General features: G+C 39.7%; 1 protein-coding gene across 4 annotated transcripts in view; it reads right to left on the bottom strand.

Moving 5' to 3' along the window:
- RARA (retinoic acid receptor alpha) overlaps window positions 1-24,047 on the bottom strand; it is a 217,979-nt gene that overhangs the window by 143,663 nt on the left and 50,269 nt on the right. Inside the window, exon 1 of one of the 4 annotated variants that reach the window (XM_087916890.1) lies at window positions 15,414-15,435. The exons of 2 other annotated variants lie outside the window; for them this stretch is intronic. The gene's annotated coding sequence lies outside the window, so the exon portion shown is untranslated. Of the gene's footprint in view, window positions 1-12,353; window positions 12,468-15,413; window positions 15,436-24,047 lie in introns of those variants that run through there. One more of the 4 variants, XM_087916891.1, reaches the window with a different exon arrangement.

Below are 24,047 nucleotides of genomic sequence, written 5' to 3'. Positions count from 1 at the left end.
CTCCAAAATCATCAATCTCCCTATGACACCTGAAGCTACATTCTTCAGAGATGGCTTCTAACTTCCCAGTCTAAACTTCTATTATTTCCTGGCTTTCTTTTATCCAAGTATTAACCAGACCAGTCTTGCTTAGGTTCTAACCCAGACTGATGCAATTCCACCAATTATTCCTTCCATTTATATTAAACTCTATAACCCAAAGTACTGTTTAGTGGCTTACACTTAAAAATAACCACTGCATATTTAGAATGTGTATTCCAACTGGCATCAGCTCAATAAAAAGCCATGAAGTTGCTAGGATCACCTTCCTAAAAGCATTTGCCAGCCTTTCTAAATGACAACTCAGTTACAGAGCTGCCTTCCTAGATATTGCCTCCCAGTCTTTCCAGCATCCACAGATTGACAGCCAGATATTTTACATTATATAAGGAGTCTTGGGAACTGGACTAAACAGATAAATAATCATTAAATAAATTAATCAAAGACCATGCAATAGTGTGGTATTGTTTTCTCACATTTGGACTGCTTTTGAGTATTCTATTTTGCTTTTGATTATGCTGTTTATTATTTTAGATTCTACTCCCATAAAACATGTAGACAGCATTGTTGAGAGGAAGCAGAGACATTAAGTTGTAAAGTTAGAGGAACATTTTTTCTCACTATTAATATTTTACTATTAAATCAAAAGAAAATGTAACATTAGGTTTGAAATTTAAAAAGAATAAACATTTTAGAGAATAGTTATATATGCAGCTTTTACAACATCATAATGATGCTGTATAAAATAATGAAATTACATCATAATGGTTTGGATAAAACAGGTAAAGGTTTCCCCTAGCCCACATATCCAACCCTAGGGGGCAGTGCTCATCTCTGTTTCTTAGCCAAGAGAGCCAGTGTTGTCCAAAGATGCTTCTGTGGTCATATACGCTGAGGTGCACAGAGTGCTTCCCATTAAAGTGGTACCTATTTATCTACTTGCATTTTGCATGCTTTAGAACTGCTAGGTTGGTAGGAGTTGGGGAAAGAATGGAAGCTCATCCCATCATGTTGTGTCTGATTTCGATAACTTTGCCCTAAAATCTCCATGAAGAAGGGATGGGCAATATACATGCCATCTTCAATCCTTCTCAATTACTTCCCCTGCAGCACTTCAAGGCTACACAAATTAAAACTGCATATATTTGCACATATACATCTTAATCCTTAAGAGAGTTCAGTGGTAGTGTTAAGGCAACAAGCTAGAAACCAGAATACCATGAGCTCAAGTCCTGCCATGGGCAAGAAGCCAACTGAATGACTTTGGGCCAGTCATTTTCTCTCAGCCCAAGAAAGGCGGAAAGGACAAAAAATCCTGCCAAGACAACTGCAAGATTCTGACTAGAAGTTGTCAGGAGTCAAAAGTAACTCAAAAGTACATATTAAAAATTCTGTAAGGATGCAACCAATGTTATCCTTTACATAAAATTCAAATATGGCTGCAAGCAACATGAAAAAAATTATTTTGTAGAAAACTAAAGCAAAGTAATAAAAATCAATATAGCCCCCTCCAACTGACAACAGCTGAATTGCCCACTGCTATGGCTTATTGTGGAACGTGCTTTGCCACTGTGGTAATGGATGAGAGACTAGAAATAGGAACAAACTGCAACCAAGCATGAAGGATGCAATAATTCACTAGTGGGACTCTGTATACCCAAAGAGGAGAAAGAAAGGGAACAAAAGGAGGGGGAAGAAGGGGGAAAATGAAAACAGTGTTTAACCCTATTGGGGAAGAAACAATAAAAAATAATCTAGTATAGACAAAATGCCAACTATATATTATTTTCATTTAAAAAAAACCAGGTTTTATTTCAAAGTAGATTGGAATAACATATTTCATAATCGTATCCTTCCAGATATCCCTTCCTTCAACTTCTCAGTACCAGGAATGGGATAATTGCTAAAGCTAAAGTATAGTATGAAGTTGAAGGTGTATGAGTTAATGTCTCTGTACAAGGCTTTAACCCCATGAGCTAACATCCAGCTACCCACATGTAAGGAGTTCCAATAAGGATGAAGCCAGTGGTCAATGTCATTCAAAATATTTCACAGGATAAATATGTGTAAAAATAAAGAGGAAAGTGGATGTTAAGTAAAAGCTCATACATGGCATGTTATCTCTCTGCTCTTAAAGGAAGATACACTGTCTATATTGTTCTGATACTTTCATAATTCTGTGCAAGGTGGAGGTAAAAGAGGAAGAAGCAGTCCACATGGTGTGTGTAAAAGAGTGCAGGAAGGAAACTTGTTAATTATTAGTTACTTTACTAGCCAGGAAACCAGGCGAAGAGAAATGATAAGTTAGCCAAAGAGGTAGATTAAGGTTAGTTGTATTGCTTAAAAACTTGGGATGCCATCTTAGATTTGGCCTGTATTTAATTATTGAACAAAAGCTAGATAATGCAATCAGGAATGATCACACAGGCATGCCACTAAGCCTTTATTTTGTATCCACTGGATAACTGCTAAACAAAAACCCAGAAGAGTTTATAGAAAGCACAAGAATGAAGGTTTGCCACATTACTTCACACTTAAATCAACCTACCTCATGACTTCCTACTAAATTGTAGCAGTGACATTATACCCTCCAATTTCACTATCTTACAATTGATAGATTGATGGTAAAGTAACATCATCATTGTGTAGAATAGTTGTTAGAAATACCAGCTGACATCCATTTCCATACCAGCTTCAGGCACAATGCCAACCAAGGACTTCCTGTTAGGCCTTCAACCAGCATGTGCCCACCCACAACTTCCCTGTCATCAATTTCAATTCCCAGTGTTGCCCAGTTTCACTTCTCCTCATCAATCAAAGATAGTTTTTAAGACCTACAATCAATGTCTATGTTGTATTTTCCAGGTGTTCAAAATAAGCTGGACTAATGACCCCATTCAGGTAGAGAAAGGGCCCCTGAACAAAAACCACAACTCAGATATCACAACATGCCTTCCTCTTTCAACCATGCTCTTGTATTTTACCATCAATAATATTAACCAAATGTTGTACCTCAAAGTTCACTCTAGATCTGAAATGATGCTTTTGGGTTTAACAGAAAAAGATATGAAAAAAATTGGAACTATGAATTTATACATGTTGATGGCAGCAAGGTTTACTTTAATGGAAGGACACTTTAATCTCCAAAATGAATGGCTGCAAAAGCTGATGAAGTTAGTTGACTGCTTTGATAAAAGAAAAAACATAACTACTGTTTCTACTTGGAAACCACTTCTGGACTTTGTGCTTGAGGTGAAAAAAAAAATAAAACTTTGATTTTGGATTTTACTGATTAGATAGATTAGATAGATAATATCTTATTTTACTGCAAAGGGAATCAGAAGTCAATACCTTTTCTTTCTTTTTCCCTTCTTTTCTACACTCTTCCCTTCCCTTTTCCTTCCCCTATTTTTCATTTTTGCATTTTATACTATAAACTAAAAATAAAAAATAAAAATCTAAAAGAACTGAAATGATGCATGGCAACTTCAAGTCTGTGTGCAACTCTTTTTCTCTCGCTGATGAATTTCCATAGCTGGGTCTTATTTGCCTAAGATGGCATATCTTGAAAGTATGAATCACAGCATTCTTCAATTTAGCAACTAGGATCCTTTATTACTTCTCATTAACTTCAATGCATGATCAGCATATTAAAGAAATAAGATTTCATAAGAACATTCAGGTTTCTGTACCCCTAATTCACCAATTAATTTTTAAAAAATTGACAAAAAAAAACCCCAAACATTTTTTTAAGCTAGGCATTTGGCATATATTCCTAGGTATCCCCGCAACTTCCCATTCTGCATTGGGGGAAAAAAAAAACTCCTGATCCAAACTAAGTGGACTGTAGATATTATGTTTCAGACTGGCTAGTATAACACAGAAGCTAGTTAGACAGCCATAACAGGACAACACTGAACTTGTTGCTATGGCAATGCCACCCTCTTTCCTCCACCCTTGCTTCCCCAGTAAATGTGAAGTGGGGACAGAGCAGGAAGTGTGATGACAATCTGATGTGTGGTCACAGCTTTGTGGATTTCCTCCTTGTATTTGGTATTAGCCTAACACACGACAACAACTTTGTTTCGGGGAAGGGGGAGTCAAACCAGCGATTCAAAGAGACTGAGATAACACTAAGCAAAAGAAATCACCTTTTAAAATCACCTTTTAAAAGAGGTGATTATGGTGTACACTTACACTGAGAGCTGAGGATACCAGCATCCAAACGGGATAGAGCTAATAGAACAGGAAGATGAATTTAGGCTATTGAATCTGAGTCATAATCATACTGTTGAAAGCGATGGGGGAAGGAAAAGAACATGAATCACAGCCGATTCCCTCATTCAGGGTCTTTGCCCACGCCTCTCACAGTTGGCACACAGGAGAACATTTTATTTTTATTTATTATTTATTTTATTTTGTCAAGCGATTATAAGATAACAGGTATAAGTATAAGCATGGTTATGAATACATGAAATGGAAAGGGGAAAAAAAGAAACAATAGGACAGGGATGGTAGGCACGTTGGTGCGCCTATGCACACCCCCTAACAGGTAAAAGAAGGGGGACCTGGCTGAGTAAGGAGGCATCCATATAGGAGATCAAGGGACTTTCAAATAACACTGGTCAAAAGCAGCAAGGAGTTATTTTGTGGAGGAAAGAAAGGAATGGAATATGGGAAAAGCAATAGAAAAAGAAAGAAAGGTTTAAAAAGTACCCTTTTTTTGGCTGCCACTTTTCCCTTGCTCAATATAAAATTTTGTGAATGAAGACAGCAACTGTGCAATAAATGCTTCATCAAACTGAGGAGCACTGAATTATATTTGCTGGAAGCTTCCCTTCTCCCCAGCTCCAGTCAGCGGACCCACGATGGAAATTCTTTATTAAATATTTAGCTGGGCATGAAGCTGCCCAAGATGGTTATCATAAAAGGAAGTACACAACAGAGAGAACATAATCCAAATATTTCTGGCAAGAAAGCATTAGACCACTCCATCAGAACTAGGGGAATTGGAAAAGTAAGATTAATTCTCATCTCTAAACTTTTTCTGTGTTTTCCCCTGGCAAAACATCATGTGTAATTTTTGAGCTTGCTACTTTTATGCTAAATAGCTCAGAATGGGGGGATCAGTTTGTGGTTCTGACTGTCATATTTCCTATCTACTAAAGAAGAAACACATTAATAATTCTGAGACAAAATAGTCAGACAAGTGACTCAAACTGCTTGACTTAACCAAACACTCTTCCCACTCATCTATATTAGAAAAGCAATCAGATCTCTTTCTCCACTCCAAAAAAGGTCACCCAGGTTCACTTCAAATTACAGAGGTACTTTCACCACATTGCTTATGAATTCTTTTGCAACAAACCAGACCAGAACTTGATGCTGGAAATATAGTCAAAATTATTGGATGGGAACTCAGCACATAGATCACTTCTATTAATCTGCATAGCACCATAAATAACCTAAAGCTATAACAAATATTTAACTTCAAAGAAAAAAAAGGTATCTGTTGACTTTTTTTCCTCACACCACTGAGGGTAAGAAAGGGAAGACAAACCATCTAGATCAGGGGTGTCAAACTCAATTTCATTGAGGGCCACATTAGGGTTCTGTTTGACTTCAGGGGGCCCTGGGGACATGGCCAGAATGGACGTGGCCAGCCCCATGTCACTCACTGAGGCTCCGTTTTCCGCCACGATGGCCTTCTGCAAGCAAAAACAGAACATGGGCCGCCCGGGTTCCATTCTCGCTGGCAGAAGCACCATAGGCTGGTCCTTCATTGTTTCCAGAGTGAGCCCACAGGCCAGATCTAAGTACCCAACGGGCCAGATCCAGCCCACAGGCCTTGAGTTTGACATCCCTGATCAGATTGTATTATATTTGCAGTGAGGGTATATACAGCGAAACATCCAATATAAATTAATGGGCAAAAGTTGTTTACATCTGTCTCTTTATAGGTAACTTTTTAGACATTACATTAAAATTTTCACATTCACTAGATATAATTTTATTATTTATTTATTTATATCCCATCTTTAATGTTTTTCAAATAACTCAGGGCAGCAAACATATCCAACACATCTTCCTCCTCTAATTGTCCCCACAAAAGCTCTAAGAGTTGATGAGAGAGAGTGACGGGTCCAAAGTTACTCCACTGGCTTTCATGGCTAAAGTAGAGTTTGAACTCGCGGTCTCCTGTTTTCTAGCGTGGTGCCTTAACCACTAAACCGAACTGGCTTTGAAGTTTCATCATGTATTTTCATATCACACAAGTAAATTTTATTCATCAATTTTTATTCTAAGCTATGCTAAGAAATAAATAAAACAGCACAATAAAACTATTTTGAAACTACTAAAATCTTCACAGTATTCAAGTAAAACAAATTATCAACAGCAACCAGACAGAGAATAATTAAATTGGAATTAATTTAGCTTCAGTAGATTTACTCAAAGTATTACTATTCAATATGTGCTTGTCACATCTTTGATTAAAATTACTGTATGTATAGATTTTGGATTTTCTAAAGAGAAAGTTTTTTGTAAATGAGAGGGACAGGAATCTCAATGTGATTACATTCTATTATTTGCTAACAAGATAAAAGCATAATTTGTAACAGTAAAAATCAAAAAGGGCGTTGGTACTTACCTGACACACCCATTTTCCTTGAGCTGCGAAGAGCATCCAGTATTGGGAGGTGCTTCAGTCTCTGCTTATATAGTCTGGACTTAATTTGCGGAACGCTCCTCCTCCTCCATGGGGCTCCTCCCCAGCGTCCCGCAGTTTTGGCAAAGATGAGAGAAACAAACACCCTCGCCTTTAATACTGTAAAAATTCATTGGCTGAATTTTAGGAATTTTAGGATCCCATGAGACGGAAGAGGGTGGGGCTGGATTCTCTTCACAGCTCAAGGAGAATGGGCGTGTCAGGTAAGTACCAACGCCCTTTCTCCCATGAGCTGCTCAGAGCATCCAATAGTGGGACATGCCAAAGCTTGGCCTGCCCTAGGGGAGGGGCTCCGTCTGTCTTGGGATCCCCTCCTGGTCTCTGTGGACCTGTTGCAGAACCCTTCTGCCAAAGGAGGCCTCGGCTGATGCAAACACATCTATTTTATAATGCCTAATGAAAGGAGATGGAGAGGCCCAGGTTGAGGCATGACAGATGTCAGTGATTGGTGCCTGCGTGACCCATGCTGTCAATATTGTGGCACTCCTTGTTAAATGAGCTGTTATGCCCCTGAGCACCTGAAGTGCTTGAGTCTGATACGTTTTCGCTATTGCGGCCCATAGACAACGGCCTATTGTGGAGGATGAGACCTTACATCCCTAATTGTTGAGCTGAAAAGACACAAATAAAACCTCCGTTTTTCTAAAAGAGGCTGTGCGGTGAATATATATTCGTAACGCTCGCCTCACATCCAGCCGATGCCATTGTCGTTCCAGCCCTTGGAATGGCCTGGGACAAAAATTAGGAAGTATCAGTTCTTGTGCCCTGTAAAAGGCTGAATTAACTTTGGGTATGAACGTAGGATCGGGACGAAGGACGACCCTGTTGGAATGGAAGATACAAAGATCTTGTTTGATTGACAAGGCTGCCAGTTCCGAAATACGATGAGCGGAAGTGATCACTACAAGAAAAACTACTTTATATGTCAGAAATTGGAGACTTGACAATTGCAAAGGCTCGAAAGGGCACTTAGTGAATGCAAGAAGGACCATGTTAAGATCCCAAGTGGGATAACGGTGAACCATTGGCGGGCATAAGTTCATGGCTCCTCGAAGGGAACACTGTATGCGTGGATGATGGGAAAGAGATAGGAGACCTTCATAAGTGACAACTAACTCCAAGGCCGCCACTTGTCTTTTCAACATATTAGATGATAATCCCGTCAAGCCCCTCTGGTAAGAACACTAGGATCTGAGCCACAGATGAAGAAATGGGATCAATTTGAGACTTGGTACACCATTTGCAGAAACTGGACCACGTGGCATTGTAGATGCGAGTTGTTGAGGGGCGTCTGGCAGCTTGGATGGTGGTGATAACTGTTGGAAAACTTTTTGCTCTTCAGACAACTCCACTCAACCTCTAGACGGTCAGGTGCAACCATTGAGGGTCCGGATGTTGAAGGGGTCCTTGGGTTAACAATACCCTGTCTGTTGGAATTCTCCATGGTGGTGATACAGATAGATTGCGGAGGTCTGCAAACCACAACTGTCTGGGCCAGTAGGAAGCTACCAGAAGCAGTTCTGCCCTCTCATCGAGCAGCTTCTGGATGACCTTGGGGATCAGTGGAAGTGGTGGGAATGCGTACAGAAGCCCCAGGGGGCAACGGAGCACACTGAAATTCTCTGCTCCTTGCGAGGGGTATCTGGAAAGAAATCTCGGGAACTGAGCATTGAGGGGGGAAGCGAACAGGTCTACTACTGGCTGCCCAAATCTCCTGACTGCCTCTTGAAAGAGGGGCAGATGGAGGCACCACTCCGATGGATCTATCATGGCCCTGCTCAGCCAATCTGCCTGTGTATTCACCAGTCCTGAAATGTGTTCTGCACTGATGGAAATCAGGTTGCTCTCTGCCCAACGACACAAACGCTCCGCTTCTCGCATGAGGTGTTTCAACTGAGTTCCCCCCCTGCTTGTTTATGTGAGCTTTCGCAGTTACGTTGTCGGTCAATATTAATATGTGTTGGTTGTGTACCTGTGGAAGAAAGCTGCGGAGAGCCAGGTGTACTGCTCGAGGCTCCAGCCAGTTTATGCTGCGTGATCGTTCTATGGAGGACCAGCGGCCTTGGGCTGTGAGCAATTGAAAGTGAGCTCCCCATCCAATCAGGCTGGCATCAGTGGTGATGGTAAGTCTGTGGGGCTCTTTGAATAGGCAACCTTTGTTTATGGCTGGGCTGGTCCACCAGAGGAGAGATATGAGGACCTGTGATGGAACTTTGACCTTGTATTTGGAATTGCTTCAGCTGGATCGCTGGTACGGGAGGAAGAACCACTGGAAGGATCTAGTGTGGAGCAGGCCCAAGGAATAATAGATATACATGAGATCATCTTGCCTAACAATTTTGATAGATCACTTAGGGACACCCTCCTATGAACCCTGACCTCCTTAACTAATTGATGAATGCTGTTTTGTCTATCTGGTGACAGGAAAACTTTGCCTTCCGCTGTATCTATGACTGCCCCCAGATGGATTAATCAAGTCCAAGGTGTTAAATGACTCTTTTCCCAATTGATTGAGAACCCGTGTAGTTGTAGGGAGTGTAATGTGGTCTGAGTATGAGCCAAAACTGGGGAATGCTGGGGAGGAGTCCCGTGGAGGAGGAGGAGCCTTCCGCAAATTAAGCCCAGCCTAGATAAGCAGAGACTGAAGTATCTCCCACTACTGGATGCTCTGAGCAGCTCATGGGAGAATTGTTATTCCTATTAAACTACTTTCCCATTAAATAATATCAGTCCTACACTGGTTTAATCAAAAGCTTCACTGTTTTCAACATAATTTAATGATTACTTATTGGGGCATAAGTTAAAGAGATGAGTAGATTTAAGAAAGCTTTTATCTCAAAACAAGCCTTCTCCTGTATGCCATGTTGCCTCTTGCAAGCAAGAAGAAGAAAAAAGCCTTTCAATAACAACTTGCTCTCATTCTTATATTAATGTACTGCCCAAGACAAAATGTACTGCACAAGTGACACTAACAAAGAAAAGAAGATGGGCTACTATTACTTAAAAAAAAAACGCAGAACAGCAATGCTCAATCTCCAGGTGCCTTATGGTAAGCTACACAGACTGCTTTGGAGTTTCCTTAAAAAAAAGTCTCTGCTCCCTAAACAATTTAGCCCCCCCCAAAAGCCGGATGTCTGTCATCTGCACAATTCCCAGTCTAGAAAGCTACTGGACAGTCTGCAATAGTTAATAAGTTCCCAGGAAATTTTAGATATAGGGGAAGGGTTAGATGACATCATGAAATAAAAAAGAAGTGATTCTGCCTTTCCCGGGATGTTAATATGCAGCATCTACTATATATTCCCTTCTCCCTTTCTCCCACCCATTCCCGGTCTCTATAGAGACAAGTTCCCCCCATCCTCCCAACAACAGGCCTTTCAACAGCAAAATGAAATTCCACCTGTTGAAGCAGCTCAGCTTCAGCAGCTAAAATTACCACCAAGAATGCACCACTCCAGTTACCCCAGAGAAGGCCCAGACGCGCCATGCTGCCTCAGGAACAGGTGGCTGGACCCCACCCATCCGCCTACGCCTTCAGAAAAAAAGGCTATGGGGATTTGGAATTGGGGGTGGAAGAATCGGGGGTGGGAGGAATATAATAGTTTTATCTTTAGAAAAACCCAACTGAGCAGTGTGAAAAGGCTGGAGGAATTTGGGTGCAGTGGGAAGAGAAAAGGGGAGGAAGCAGCTCCTTTGGGAATATCCCTTTCTTCAGATCTGTTATTCTCCACCCTTAAAAGGTAAACCAGTATCCAGTTCTGCACAAATTGTTAAAGTAAACTAAAATGGAAATGGGCAATTTATAATTCAGCATGTTCAGCATCCAAGAATTTCTTAGTACAGTACATTGTATAAACCAGGTCACATTAAAATACAATACACTATGCCCAAATAATAAACTGTGTTAGATAAACGTAACAAACTGCTTTGTTAACCCTTATTTTAGGATTGAAACATGGGGTGCACAAGTTCTGTCAACTCAAGGAATACACTTGCTTTCAGCTGCACCTCTGAATGGAAGAAGCTAGACACCTATCTCAAAAATCTCAAAAAGTTAAACAGGATTGGTTTTAGACACCATCTAGAAATTTTACTGTACTATTCCAAATATTAAACAAAAAAACCCCAAAAGATAATTGCAGATCAATGGTTTTTAGGGGTTCATGAACTCTTCAGGAATTGAGATAAGTCTCAAAAAAATTGCTGGAGAAATGCATCTCAAAATAGTCCAAGATCAGTCCCTGAAGTCATTTTTTGCCACCCAAATTATTATCATGGCAGTCACCCCCCCTTCTCTCCCTCCCTCTCTCCCTCTCACTCTCTTCCTCTCTCTCTTTTTCAAAGAACATCAGGTGTGCTTCTGACCATTAGAAAGTTGTTTTTTGCTGGCTTACGGCAAACTAAAAGAATGGTGGATGTCAGATCTACAAAACACATTTTGTACCTTAGCCCTCCAAAATGAACGTTGATAGGAAGCAATAGCTAGAGTTGTGGATTTTTTCCTCATCATGTTGCTTTCTACAATCAAGCTAGGAAACCTATACTTGTGCTCCCCAAACCTCTTGAGGGCAGGAAGTAAGAGCGCCAAAAAAGAGGATCAGCTTTCGGATATTCAAGGGAAATTCCAAAAAAATGGGATTGTGTGCAAAGAGCATATCTGGCCACAAACAGTATCTTGTTAACAACTTTGCTGAACAATATTTTTAATTCCTTTCATAATAACGGACACTCCAGTTGTGTTGTAGATAGTGTTTCATAAAAAACTATGCTATTATACATGAAATGTGAAATGAAAAAGTGAAGTGCTATATTAATGAGAAGAATTTCCATGGTTTAGTTTCTTTTCTCCTTACGAGTGAAATTATTGTCAAACCTTCTATTATAAATTACTACAAATGAAAAGAATTATTCTGTGGCTACTTCCTATTTATCATCATTAATTAGGAGAAATTATCCACTACCAATTCTTGACAAAAGGTACATGCTATCAACCTCACTTCCCCACATATGTATTTAAGGTATCACAGAGAGATGTATTCAAGTCAATAGGATGGCTCAAGATTAAAGAATGCTAGGCTATTCATCTAGCCATTCAAATAATTCCACACCAGCTACCACAAAGAATGTTTTCTAGCACACCTGAATACACACAACTAGTTTAAATCCTTTCAAAGCTACAAGTGACTAACGTTTTCAAGTTCTCATGATTTAAAAGATTAACATCCAGGACACCAACCACACTGAGTAAACATATCACTATTTACACACCTGGATTAAATATATTCTAATGACAAAGCAGTAGAAATAACCGACATAGATGTATTATTATTATTATAAAAGTCCCAAAGTTAAATTTAGAAATTGGAAAAAAATGTACAAATTAATATTATATAGATTTGCATATTTTGCATTCCTTTTAATCTTGGAACGGACAAGGAAGAAACAAAGAGCTACACACACACACACACACAACCCTTGAACAACAGAAAACAATGTATATCCTTTTTGGAAGGAAAAAGAATCTCATGAAAACACTGACCACAAACTTTCAAGCTGCTTTTCATAGTTCCAAAGTTTAGAATCTTACTTTCAAGGATGTAAAGCCAGTCAGTCACTCAACTCCAAATGAGACCATGCAATTGGTGTAGAAAGACATGCATTCAGATTATGCAATCCACTTGATCTGAGCAGCAGGTCAAATTTATCTGCACAGCAAAGAGCTGCAAATGGGAGCAAACAGGACTTCTCCACGCCATCCCTAAACCCTTAGTGGGGCAGGCCTAGACACAGATAAGGGAAGCGCCCATTTTGCTTGGCAGCAATCTCCCTGGCAGGCCCCTTGCTGACTCACACATTTCCTTCCCCCAAAATGAAAGCTACAAGATACACTGAGTATATTGAAATATAAGTCCCCATGCCAAATCCACAAGGCCTCTGATATGCAATCTACAGATAATACGATTTGCAGTCAAAGGCATCTAAATGGCACCTGTTTGGAGAATGCTTGCCCAACTAGGTCCATTTTGTGTGGCAACCCCCTGGCCAATAACAATTTCTTGCAATGGTCAAAGCACAATTGCTCCCTACCATCACAACGATAATCCTTGTAGGGGACTCACTCTCCCCCACCTTTAGAGACTGCATAAAGACAAGAAGACAAGAAATGTATGCCATCCATGCACACAATCAAATAGTCAAGCCAAGGGAATGACTCAGTGGCTATTGACCTTTGTATGTCAACCAAGCGTGTTTAAAGAACTGACCTACAGCTCACCCACCACCACCACCCTTTCTGTTTGTCCTGCCACATCAAGGAGGTTAAATGAAGCTGTCCACTCATCCACTGATCTCCCTCCTGGTCCATTCTGCCTGCCCCTTCTGATATTGGAGGAAAATCCCTCCCCTTCTCTATCTCCACTAAGCCGCCTCCAACTGTGGGAGGCGGATTAACCCATTTTCTTTAATAACCACATTTGTCACCGTAAATGTGATTACAGTTTGCTACCCAACTGGGTGTGCAGTGACCAGTGGGAAGTGGGAAAGGCAAGTGCACATGCACGAGACTGGGGGGGGGGGAGGTGCAACAATACAGGAACGGACAGGTAATTACTCCTGCCCTCTCTGGGGATGGCAGGGCTGCCTATGTCTTGTTAATGTGGTCACTTTATTCACTCAGTTCTCATTTACTTCAAGAGTACACCCAGAGAAAACATTCTAACGCCAAGGGCTGTGTCTGGGGAAATATAAAGATGAAGCAAGATCAATGCAACTCCCCACTCACACACACACCCCTTAAACACAAAGATCAAAGAGTCTCCCCCACAAGACTCCAGTTGCTGTGAGGCTATTTAGTGATGGCCATAGATCATACCCCTAAGAAAGAAGACCAGTAGTAGCCTTAGCAGGAAAACTGCTGTTATTCATTTCATTTATTTTTTAAGCTTATAGTCTCTTTAGCAGCAGAGAAATATCTGAAAGAAAGGCTTTGGAGATTAAGTGCTTCTCTCAAATAGGTACTCAGTGCTCCATAATCTCTGCCCCATAGTTTGTTGTCATACCTCTTCCTTTGGTTCCATACCTGTTTCTTCCCACTTCAATAATGAAAAGTGAAAAAAAAATCTCAGCAAGGGAAGACTAGGATGGAATTCCTCTACAAAAGACAGGATATAAATCTAAATAAATAAATGAAGCCACTGAATACTCAGTTTTGTATTGGTTTAAATTTCCAATCCACAAGTATTTATTCCATGGTTTTTGTCAACTTCCTAGCCTATTTGACCTAACTGGATTATAGCGAGGATTAAGGAGGAAACTATATATATTGTTTTTGTTTGTTTGTTTAACAAACTGACTTGTTTGTAAAAATCGGGTAAATACACTGGCCATGAGGAATTCAGTGTCTATTTAATATGCACAAGAAGCTTCAAGAAGCAGGTTCTCCTTGCTACATGTAAGGGAAAACAGTCAGAACTTAGCACTTTTTTTCATTCCCTGACAAGCTAAATAATTTCAGGCATTTAACCGAACGGTTTGATCTATGATTCAATGTATTATCTCTTGGTGGCAAAAAAAATGCTTTCACTTCAACTGATGTATTCTGTTCAGGAGTTTCTAGCCTGCAGAGTCCCCCAATCTCCAAGTTCTCACTGTAATTCACATCCATCCATTCCCATTTTTGGAACATTTTTATTTGTATTGGCAAGATCCTTCCTTGGTTTTGCATATTTTGCTGAACTGAGGTATCACGTATATGGAACAATTTGGCAGAAACAAATTGAACTCCTTATGGCCCAAGAGCTCAAGCAGCTGCTAAACCTTCTGAAAAATCTTTTCTTAAGAATATTGTTTTAGATTATGACTGGCTTCAGATCCACTAGTGCATCTTTGAGCAACTTTATTTTCTCCACTATTAAAATGGGGGGAGGAGGAGGGAGTCCTTTAAGAGCTCTGCTAGATCAGACCAAAAGCCTCTCTGATCCAGTGTCCGATTCTCACAAGAGTCAACCGATGCCTCTGGAAAGCCCGTGGGTGCTCTTTATTTATTTAAATGTTAAATGTACGTCTCACTTTCCTATTAGGAGCTCAAGGCAACTTATACATTTTTCTTCATAATTATACTCCTATGAGGTAGGCTGGACTGAGAGTAACTTTCATTCATACTCTCATAATAAGTATACAGCCTCCAACAAATAAGCCTCAGTTGTCATCATGTCCTGAAGCCACAATAACTTTATCATTCAAGAATCCACCTAGCCACATATTCACAGGAATATTAATGAGTCACCCCAACATCAGCTTTCTCCAGTTCTGCCTTTCAAACAATGAAAACTACAAAGCTTTGCCCTTGAACTACTCCAAACTAAAAAGTCCAAATATTTCCATAAACCCAGGGGGATTTTTGAGTTTTAAGCAAAACAAAGTTTTATTGGATGAGAGGAGTTTCCCTGTGATATGAGATAAAGATGAAAGTGTCACGGGAGGAAAACATCTAGCAATGTACAAGTTCTCCATCATTATTCACAAAGCCCATTCTTCCTCCCTAACCCCCCTTCCCAGACAATGAGGCCATTCCAAGGGAGTTTTGGCTGCCAAATCTCTCCTTTTCTCATCGCATCCCTAAACCTCCCCAACCCACTCCTCTGCTTACAAGCGGGGAGAGAAGCCGGCAGTCCTGGCGCCCAGCTCCCTCGGAAATCCCAGCTGTTGGCCTTTCCATCTCCATGTCTTTGCTGAAGGGGAGGGACACAAAGGATAGAAGTATCATTTCTCTAGCTCAAATCCGGGAATAAACTATTTCCGATCCATATTGTGGAGGTGGGGATGGCGTGTGCAGGGGTGGGGGGTGGAGAAGAGTCTGGAAGATACAAGGCAGGCAGAGAATCAGTCCGCAGCGGCGCAGTCTGGGCAGAAAACAGCGGACATGGCAACATAAGCAGCTTCCCGGTTATAAATAGATATCCCAAGAGATGGAGCGCAGAAGGATAAAGGTTCATAATACCAGCACTAGGGACCACATAAAAGTTATAGAGGTGATCCGATGCTGTGATGGCGTGCCTTTTGATTATGGGAATCCTTAGGCAAGTGTCTGCTTTCTCCTCTTCCATCTGCAAATATTGCCACCCACATAGATATAAACATTTTGAAATGCCAACCTCAGGACTAGTCAGGATGCCTGCTGTCCATCCCTTTTACTACTTGTCAATATCTTCGAGGCAAGGCAACGTGGGAGCAGAAGGAAAGCTGGCAGCGTTGCTCCCTCTCCTGTTCTCCTTTTCTTTGACCTCTCTGCTGAAAGAAAAACATACTGGAATATCCTCCCCAACTCCTGCTCCCGAATAACAACAACAACAACAAGAGGAAAAAAAGTTCATATTTTGATTTTTGGGCTTTCCACTGGTATCATGTGAGGGAGGAACATCCCACATATTTCAGAAACAAGGTTTATACCATGGAAGGGGATCATTAATTTCATAGCATGGCTTGACCATGTGTCACTTGAAGCTATGGCTTCAATGAGTCAGAATCAGGTGGGCTCTTTCAACACACTAAGGATAAAACGTAAGTCATGGTTTTCAAATCACACCAACTGGGCTCATCCACCATCAAAACCAACCCAACCACATGCTGCTTCAACTCACAAATGCAAGGATTTTTCCTTTAAGGTCATTCTCTGCCAGAGATTCACTCGATAGGCATGCCATTGCCTTTTTAGCCCCAGAATCTGGGACTCTCTCTGCCCAATGCCATCCAGTGTCAAAAAATAAAAAACCTTCCAGTTTATTCAGCAACCCAAAGCAGAATTGGTCTGTGGGTAAATACATTTTAAAAATTTGAATCTAAATGAAAAACTGGGAAATGTCAATACTCTGATGACAGTATGTCAGAAATATACAAAGGTATTTCCTACTGTGGGACCAGCAGGGATGATAGACTATAATAGCAGGAGGCAGCTATGTCACCTGTATGTAATGACAAGGAGAGAAAACTCAACACCTGGAGTTTGGGACTATGGGTCCAAAAGAATGAGCTGCCTTCTAGAGCAGTCTTCACCATCAAAGGCAACATGCTGCTTATGAATTCCTGGAGCCATAAAATATCACTCTTCCATTTATATAATTTTTAAACAGCTTTCAGTCCATGACAAAGACCATGATTATTTAACAATTGCAAAAATTTCTGGAAGGGATCATGAGGGTAATGGAAAAAGAATTTTCTTCTGTACAGAATAACCTGTAGACTTTCTACTTCAAGGCCTTTTTATGCAAATATTTCAAAATACAGCACTTGCGAATGAGAAAGAGTTGCCACACAGGACTCAGTCTAACACACATATTAGTCTTGTAATGCAGCCATGACAACAAAGCAGGGCATTAGCACATACAAAGCTAGGGCTGTACATATTTGTGTCATCTCAAACCAGCTCCAGAAAAGCTGCAACTTCTATATACTACACCGTAAAAAGTTTCACATGTATTACTGTACCGTGCATGTTCTATTCTGCATAACTCATTCTGTTCCTGCTAACCATGAGAACATTTGCAAGACAAGGCAATTCAATGAAATCCAGCCACCTGACCAGTGAAAACCCCCCTCCTTTCCCCATCCACATTTGAGCTTTTGCTGGGTTTTTCCCCAATTCACTTTCAAGTACCTATTGCTCTCCTTAACAACTTGATACCATATTTTATCTTCTCTTAACGAAAGTCCTTTTTCGGGTGCTTTAGTTCTACATCCATCAATGATTTTCCACACTAATCAGGGATCCCAAGAATGGCAGTTCATTCATTCCTAATGTAACATCACTGGCACATTTCTTAAGCAGGAAGCATAAGATCTTCACTGAACTGCAGAACTCTGACTCAGTTCATCAGACTCTTATCCAGAATCTCCAGCCTGATCATTCAAAGGAGAACCTTGCTTGTTCACTAACCCATTTCAAAGCACTATTTAGATCCAGTCAAGCGAAGCACTGCAAATAGAGACATCTCACTCCTTATGAGAGGCAAGAAGAAAAGATTTCAAAGGAACAGAGAAAAATCCAGCTGGGTGGATAAATACACATGACCCAATCCCAAATATCATTACTGTAGGTTTAAAGTTTTTAACTCTATTGAAACTACTCCAGATTGGAAGACTTAGGGTACTGTTGGCAAGCAAGCTAATGAAGGCAAAAGTGCACTGGAAAGATGAAAAGTAGAGAACGCACCAAAGGCAGAATTAAAAATGGGGAAATTTTAAGAAAGATGTTTTCCTTTGTCCACACAATTTCATCAGTCAATTAACTGAAGCCAGGAACTTTCATCACCAAAGACATAGGATGCAAAGTTATCTTAAGTATCGTTAAACTAGAAGGGACCACTTAACCCCCCTTCCACCAAATACAATTTGAAGTAAGCATTTGTTTATTAATTATTAATAGAAAGCAATAAGGAATAGTAGGTAAGGCTATATGACCAGAAACCGAAAAAGAAGTGTTCAAGTCCCTGCAAGGACTTGTACAGACAGTCTCCAAAATTTGACACACATAAACAGAAGAAAAAAATCATTAATTACAACTTGCATATAGAGATGAAATATTTTGACACCCAGAATCATAGAACCACACAAATGTAAAAAAAAATAACCTTTAAAAAAAGAAAATTGTCTACAAGTTGCTCCTTTATTTTTATTTTTGTTCTGAAGATATTCAAATATATTTTAAATGATATGAAATCAACTCAAACTATATTTTAAGGAGCAACTACAGTCTTTTAATTAAAAAAAAACATTCTAGTTTTCTTCACTTATGAAAAAACAGGGTTTTTTTAAACAAGAGGATTTTTTTATTTTTTTAAAAAAATATTAAAATTATATGTACCTTTATCGCAGCAAGCCCAAGGAACAGTCATAAGTGAAACCTGGAATAATCATGGGAGAATTCCATTTTGAAGTTTGAAAAACCCCTCCACTACTCCACCTCAAAGTTTTATATATAAAACATTGCTATGGAATAGTATCTTCAAAACACATTCTCCTGAAATATATACACACTCACACAAGCACAAACACAGATTTTTTTTTTTAACTTGAGCATTATCTGGTATATGTTTTTGTGTTATTGGTGTCACTATACAGAATAAGGATAATGCATTTTTAATAAATGATGTACATAGCATTTTAGTTATTGATAATTTTCCTGGAAAATGATGTGCGAGGATCTTCCAGTGTCTTCATGCCACTGCTATGTTACCATATGAATGTATTTTATCTCTATCACTGCATATGTTTCTATACCAGTTCCAAACTTCTGTACTAATTTCTAGTTGTAGTTATCACTGTTGCCCTCTATCAGGGATATACTTATTTTCTGATGATATTGTATTACTCACTAGTTACTCTCCTTATTTTTTGGTGGTGGTGGTGAGAATAGATAGACATATCACGTTTTTATCAAGTCAATATCATTTTTCACATTTTATTGTTATTCCATCTTGCTAGAGTTGACATTATTTGTCTATGGCTATTTATTTGACAAAGCAAGTATCTCAGCCAATTATTTTGCCTACTAGTCATTCCACCACTGGCAACCCAATAGAAGCAGTTGAAAGCCTAAAGCAGGGCTGCCAAACTGCTGACCCACAGGCCGGATGCGTCACATGGTAGCCACACCCATGCCCAATTTAGCAAAGGGAAAAAAGTCCTGATACATCACGTGATGACACTGCGACGACGTGAGTTTGATGCCCCTGGCCCAAGGTTCAACTCCTGGAACCTGGAATTAATAACAGCATTGGCCTAATGTGGATTTTTTCCCAAACCAAAACTTGGATACAACAGCTTTGTATGCAATAAATACTTTATAAAAAAAGCCAGGTAACCTTTTAATCATTCATCTATTTTTTATTTTCATTTTTTGCACAAGTAATTGAAGGCTTAACTTATGTATTTTTTTAAAAAATGTCATATCACAATGTCACCGTTTGGTCACCTTTGGAGTTTCCAGAAAGGGGGTATATAACAGGGGTGGGATTCAAATTTCTTAACAACTGATTCTGTGGGCATGGCCTAATTTGTGGGTGTGGCTCGGTGGCCATGTGACTGGCTGGGTGTGGCTTGTATGTATTATAAATATTGATGTAAATACTGATTTTTTTTATAAAAAAGAGCAACTTTTACCTAAAAGCAGGCAAAGCAGGCAAGCTTTGCTCACAGAATCACAGATTCACTCAGAGATCTATCTTTCTGCAATCTGCTACCTGAGTCTGCACTGAAAAATAGAAGCTCCAGTCCTAAGGAAGGTTCAGCTCTGCTTTTAGATAAGCTAGAAAGCAAGAAATCCATCAATTTCCTGCTTTCTAGCTAATCTAAATCTCCCGGCACATCAGAAGAGCTGATAGTCAGGGGGAGGGAGGAAAAATAGCAACTTACCAAACGGTGGCAAATTTGATGGCATGCATGCCAGGTAAGAAGTGAGTGGGAGGGAAGGGGAGGGGCCAGCCAGTGGCATGATTTGCTGGTTTTTCCGAACTGTGCAGAATCGTAACAACTGGTTCTATAAAATCAGTCCGACCAGGTAGAATCCCACCCCTGGTTATATATAATCTGCAGCTTCTACCTCTTTCCTTGAAAATCTAAAGAAAAGTTTAAACTTTCCAAGTGCATAGATTGGCTGTGGCCATTCTTACTTTTCAATCAAATGTGTTGGGCACCACAGTCATGTGAGTTGGGGAGGAGTTGGGTTGTTTTAAAAATAAGTAAGAAACATTACAGCAAATCAATGACTTTGGAAATCAAATGTTTGTCTTTCTACAAAAAGCAATTTCTCAAAATGTTTGGAAGTCAACAGATATCAATGGCAGCTTTGGGCAAAATATCATAGTTCTCTTTTTGGAAAATCTGTCACTCTATGGGCCACATAACCAATTTCTCCAAATCAGGCTTGTAATGACAGCAGGGTTTATTTCTATTGAAGTGGCCACTACAGCTGTGCAAACATTTGAAAGAAGCGCTTCGCAACATGTGGGCATCCAAACAAAGCACCTCTTTGAATCCAAGTGTGAAGCAGCCTTGCAAAAGGTAGGGGTCTCTTAACAATTCAAAGAGAGGTGTTTCATTCTTGCTTCCACACATACATATCTGCTCTTTCAAATGTTTTTGCACAGCCCTTCAGGCTACTTACGCTAAACATTATAATGGACAAAACCTCTCAGAGTTCCTCAACTTGAATTCTTTATTCTGTGCAAAACTTGTTTTGCATTTTCTTCTCCAGGCGCATGAGGACAGTTCCATCCTATCTAAAGATCCAACTGATCAGGTGAAAGGAGGGAAGACAAGAGGAAAAGAGCTTCAGAGATCCATGGCAAGTTGTATTAGGATGGTGAACTCACATTCCCTAAAACAGAAAATAGTGGCAAGTAAGACATCTGTTTGGGCTTTTCTGTGTTTCGATTTTGCCATGCTGGTTACAACAAGATTTTTAACCAACCTGCCATGTTCCTGAGACATGCAACTACTATTATATAGGAAGAAGAAAGGCAGAGTATGCTCAAGTATCTTCATTACTTAACAGAGTAATGACATGACTCTCAAAGCAGAACAAACCAAGAAAGCAAAAAGCGAAAAACACAGTCCTATCAATATTCTTTATCCAAATATCAAACAAGGACTGCCTAGTACTCTTCTAAAATCCCCCTAAAAATGATTTTTCAAACTGGAAACTATGATAGTTGGGAAAAATGCCCTACCACAAAGCAGAATATAGCCAAGGTATATTGATTCTGTTCAATCCCCATGTAAAGCATTCTACAAAAAAAAAACCCCACCCATTTTTTCATCAACAGTCAAAAATATTAGAATTGCAAAATTCTAACGTTTAAAAAGCATTGATGGATAATCTGTAGGTCAACCAATGTATCTGGAAGAAGTGATGGCAGCAAATTCTGGCGTCTATAGTATAGCTAAACTGCAAAATTTAGATAACTAATATGGCAGAAAAGTAACTCTTTTGAGAGGTCATCCAGATTTTTGCAGGCCAAATATCCCTACATAAAATCATTTTTCCTCTCTTTTCTTTTTTTAAGGGAAATGTGTTAAGATTGCAGAATACTGTTTAGCTGCCAGTCCCATTAGTTACTATAGAAATGATAAAGCAATGGAACCCTTTCTTCTAGTACTCTGATGAAACCTCATAGGCAAGTCACAGAAGATAAACAACTTTCACAACTTCATTTATTTATATATACTTACATGCTGATCCAATTGAGCAACACTGAAAGGAATACAACTAAGATACAGTATACAAATTGCAACCAATATTCCAGAACACACACACACACACACGCACACGTGCATGCACACACACACAAAAATAACACCCCCAAAACCATCAAATATAGACTCTTCTCTGGTAAGGAACAAGTTCAGGTCATCCCCCAAAACTCTCTGGAAGAGCTAGGTCTTGGTGGTCCTATGAAATCTTAGCAGCATTGGGGTTGTTTTGATCTCTAGAGGTACACTGTTCCAGAGAAAGGGAACTGCAATACAGAACACCTGCCTCAATGACATATTCCCAAATGGCTGGGTCCCAGAGGAAGTCCCTTCCTCCAGATTTTGCTTGATGAGCAGATGGCACTGGGAATAAATGGTTTCTAAGCTACAAGTCTTCAGCCATGTAAATGTGACTATTATTGAACTGCATCCAGAAGTTACTTGGCAGTCAATACAGCTCTCAAACCAGCAGTATCTTCAAAAGTGGTTCCACCTATAGCCTTTAGGCTTTCACTTGGTTTTTAAGGAAGCACGATGTATAGTGCATTATTAAACTCTAATCCAGAAGAAATCAACGCATCAATAACCCTGAGTAGAGCCTCTTAATACAGAAAAGGCCATAACTGGTACACCAGAGGGAACTGTGCAGAAGCCTGACTGGCTACAACCACTATCTTACGCTCAAGCGGGAGTCTAAGGAGACCTCCAGACTACTAGTCAACTCTGTACATGCAGTGTAACCATCTCTAGGATGAAAGATGGAAAATTACTGGAACTGACTGCCTTCTTAACTCACCAACATTCCACTCTGCTTATTCCAGATCCTAGCAGCCTCCAGACACCAGGAAGAACCTCTATCTCATCTCCTGATTGGCCCTGTGTCAAGATGCACAACTGGCTGTCATCAGCATACTAATGATAACTGACCCTATATCTATAAATGAACTCCCCCATGTAACTCCTCTTGGTCCAAGAGGATCAACGGTATTAAACTCTCTCATCTCAATCCATAATTATCTACCAGATCAGTATGGTCCAGTTAAATGCTCAGGCCTGAAACGTGACTAAAAAAGATCCGGATAATCCTCTTTTTAAACACAATTTTACAAAATTCCTTTCCTACATTCATTTTATATCATACACACACACACACACACACACACACACACACACACACACGCTGGGGAAATCAGCCAGGACAAGGAGAACAGGTTAATACAGATGCTTTAAGCAGCCATTAATTTGAGTTTGGCTCAGTACATTATGTAAAACTAATTAATGTGGTTTATGAGCCACTGTGCTATTGCTTACTATGTGTGATCCAAATCATTTTAGTTTGTTCTACAAACTATGGTTAAAAGCATGAACTCGGCCACTTGGTTTATGGCTTCGGGAGAACGATTCCACTCAAAATTATTCAAATGCACTTCTTTATTATTGCATTCATATTCAAAGTACCATGTTTTTGTATGAAAGATTGACAACCTAACAGAAAATGTGGCATTAAAGATAGAACACTAGTTATAATGCATTCAAAGATAGAAAAAATAGTCCAGTACCGCATTGGCAATATTGAGACAGATACATATCCAGTTCAGTTTTTCTCCTTAAAAATGTCCACAATGCAGGACTAGAGTCTCAACCACCTTCTCTAACCTTTAATTATCATCCACTATCCCCACAAATCTTCTGCTTACGATGATTACTGAGGCAGCCAAATGACATATTCTCTCACTCTGCCATAAAAATATTTCTTAATATTGAAAAGATTATTTTTAGGAGTTAAAATCAAACTCCAGCACTGCCAACTCCAGACAGAGAACCGGGAAAATATTTGAAGCGCGACCTCAAGGTCCTGTGTGATTAGTTCTTGAATTAAAATGCTAGTGACTTTTTGGGGCAACAAGTTCTATAGGCCCCTGAACTGTATTTATCTTGAAAACACAATTTTTCTTAAAATAGGCTACATTAAATGAGGCGTGCTGATTTCCAAATCAACTTTGTATTTCCACTTGCCTACAACATGACAAAGCAT

Source organism: Pseudonaja textilis, chromosome Z (assembly GCF_049901715.1).
Source record: "Pseudonaja textilis isolate UNSWEBS1 chromosome Z, rPseTex1.2, whole genome shotgun sequence".
Lineage (NCBI taxonomy): Eukaryota > Metazoa > Chordata > Lepidosauria > Squamata > Elapidae > Pseudonaja > Pseudonaja textilis.
This window is presented reverse-complemented; position numbering and strand designations above follow the sequence as displayed.